Source organism: Silene latifolia, chromosome Y (assembly GCF_048544455.1).
Source record: "Silene latifolia isolate original U9 population chromosome Y, ASM4854445v1, whole genome shotgun sequence".
In the NCBI taxonomy this organism is placed as follows: domain Eukaryota; kingdom Viridiplantae; phylum Streptophyta; class Magnoliopsida; order Caryophyllales; family Caryophyllaceae; genus Silene; species Silene latifolia.
This window is the reverse complement of record NC_133538.1, coordinates 98,024,800-98,027,977: the sequence shown is the minus strand read 5'-3', so window position 1 is coordinate 98,027,977 and position 3,178 is coordinate 98,024,800. Positions and strand designations below refer to the sequence as shown.

Sequence of the window (3,178 nt, the reverse complement as noted above, 5' to 3'; positions counted from 1 at the left end):
CACAAATAGAATAAGGCATTACACTCACACTAGCACCCAAATCACATAAAGCTTTATCAATTGTATAGGTGCCAATAGTGCATGGAATGGAAAAGCTACCGGGATGTTTTAACTTAGGAGGGGACTTATTATTCAAAAGAGCACTACACTCGGCGGTGAATGCTATAGTTTAAACATCATCAAAAGTCCTCTTCTTAGTTAAAATGTCTTTCATGAATTTAGTGTAAGAAGGAATTTGTGTAATTAATTCGGTAAAAGGAACGGTTACCTGGAGATTCTTCACAACTTTCATGAACTTACCGAATTGAGTTTCCTTTTGATGCTTTGCCAATATATAAGGAAAAGGCACTTTGAATTTTTCCGGCATTTTAACTTCAACATCTTTCATGGGAGGAGCATCCTCCGCATCTTTGACTTTCTCGACAACAATTGGTTCATCCACTTTCTTTGGAATCAGTTCACCTTTCTTTCCATTTGGAGAAACCTCCAATTCAACAAGCACCTCCTCAATTTCTTTGGGCATGGGTGGCTCATCATATTTTGTACATCTTCTCAAGGTAATAGCATTGATGGTATCATGTGGTCGCTCACCTTGGGGTGGTAGTTGACACGTTTTTCTTTGAGAGCTAGATGCGGCTAGTTAACCCATTTGATTCTCTTGCATTTTGATTGCGGTATTGTGAGCTTGGTCACTCTTTTGCATTTGAGCTAACAATTAGGTTTGGATCTTAACCATTTACATCACCAGTGCTTCAAGTTCGCTCCCCCCTTGGTTATTTGGTTGGGCATTTTGGGGTGGTGGAACTTGGTTTGGTTGGAAATTTTGTTGAGGTGGCATTTGTTGTTGGTTTTGACTTTGATAGCTTGGTGGTTAATTGAACCTATGTTATGGTGGAGCATAGACATTTTGTTGTTGTGGGACAAAATTGTTTTGTGGTTGTTGGCCCACAAAGTTATTTTCTGGTTGAGGATTTAGCACATTGTTCCTTTTGTAAGATAAATCCGGTGGAAATGAACTTTGTCTAAAACTTTGAAAAGCATTTACCTCCTCAATAGTGGCTTGATATAGGGCGGTGCAATGTTCCGCACCTCCACAACCTTCATAAATAACAATTTGGCTAGTAGAGGACATGACATTGACTTGTTGAAGAGAGGAAGCCGCATTTTGAGTCTCCAATTTTTCTTGGAGCAATAAGAATTGAGCTTTCAAAATGGAAGTATCGAAAGCTTCTTCTTTACCTTTGATTGGTGTACTCCGGGAATTAACATATTGGGCATCATGAATTGTCATGGATTCAATCGTGGCATGAGCAATATCGGTGTCAATTTGATCAAATCGCCCATTGTTGGCAGAATCAAGACCTCTTCGGGACTCGGCACAACATCCATTGTAGAATATTATAGCAAGAAACCAAGGATCCAACCCATGATGTGGGCATTGTATTTCCAAATCCTTGTACCTCTCCCAAGCTTCATACAAGCTTTCTAGATCTTGTTGAGGGAATCCTGGGATTTGGCTCCTCAAGGTTGGAGTTTTCTCCGGTGGAAAATACTTTTGGTAAAAAGCAAGAGCCAAAGTCTCCCAATTGGTGATTCCCATAGCTTCTGTATCAAGGCTATTGATCCATAGCTTAGCCATGTCCTTCAATGAAAAAGGGAAAAATATCTCCCTTATTTAAGCTTGTGTGACTCCCGCTTTCCGAATCATGGAGCAATAGTAACAAAAAATTTTAACATGCAAATTGGGATCCTCCAAAGGACTTCCCCCAAATTGCCTTCTTTCCACAAGGTTGATGAAAGCTAGTTTGATCTCGAAATCCGTGGCTCCAATTTGGGTAGTATGTATACCCTTTGGAAGCATGTCTGTAGTGGGCTTGGAATGATCGGAAAGCTTCACCGTCTTTTTTATTGGAGATGGTGGTGGCAGTGGAGATGATTAAATAGAACCTTCTTCCTCGTCACGGATTAGGTAATTGGTACGAATGCGACCCAAACCTCCGGGACTAGAAGATGTGTCTATCTCCTTGAAATAATTGAGTCGGTGATGGAACGTTCTCTCGGGCTCCTGATCAAAGAGAATTAATTCTCCGGTACGAGAGGACCTGGGAATATGACACAAATCTCAAGAAACTTGTAAGTAACGGTCTCAAGGAACAAGTGTTCCTTAAGACAAAAGAAAACAAGATAGAAATTAACAACTCAAAACACAATAAAACCGTGATCCCCGGCAATGGCGCCAAAATTTGTTAGGCTATCGCACACCTAACAAAGATACCCTAGACTTGGCTAACAAATTAATGTAGTAAGGTAGGGGTCGAACACAAGGAGACAGGAATTGCGTTATGAAATGCTATGAAAAGAATTCTATCTAGGTCGATTTCAATTGGTTGGTTGGTTTGGTTTGATAACTTATAAATAAAATGATGTAAATAATATATGATAAATGAGTGTAGGGGAGTCGGGTCACACATGCAAATACGTAAATATTCATGCTAAAACTAGGAATTCTTAATAACAACAATTGTTTAGGTCTCGTCACAACCACCTCTCAGCCTTATTGTCAACCACAGATCGGGTCCTAGAGAACTCTCATTATGACTAGGTCATTCAACTAACACATGTTTAGTCTAATTCAATTCCGTTCATCTCGAGTTATAGAACGAATTAACAAACGTAATATATGCTTATGGCCACTAAACAAAGATTAATCAAAACAAGGCCAATATGTGATAGAAACAATTTATTGATATTATAGCATCCTAATTTTAACAATTACAAATACTATTTATGCATGGCTTCCCTAATCCCTCGACATATGAAACTACTTACTCATAATGGAAATTAAACTAATGAAGTATGGATTAATAAACATGATTATATTGGAAATATAACTAAATGAAATATTATAAATTATGAATAAACTAAATATTGATAACATATGAAATAAGTGAAATTCCTAAAGATGAGTAATGTAATATGAAATTCTAGAATTAAACTATGGTGATATTAACTTGATAATAAAATGTAACAGTAAACTAATATTGTAATGCTAATAACAATAATTTAAAGACTATGAAATATCGATAATGAAGATTGAAATAACAAAATAAACAAGAATTGTAAATTCCGTGACAAGAGAACTTGGAGCTTGAATAAGAAGAACTCAATTAACAACCCA

The 3,178-nt window shown here is 37.3% G+C and overlaps 1 non-coding gene across 1 annotated transcript; it reads left to right on the top strand.

The window, feature by feature from the left end:
• Window positions 1–1,421: 1,421 nt before the first annotated feature.
• LOC141635509 (small nucleolar RNA R71) lies at window positions 1,422–1,529 on the top strand. Its single transcript, XR_012540192.1, has one exon. It is a non-coding gene; the product is annotated as a small nucleolar RNA R71 (small nucleolar RNA).
• The last annotated feature ends 1,649 nt before the right edge of the window (window positions 1,530–3,178 follow it).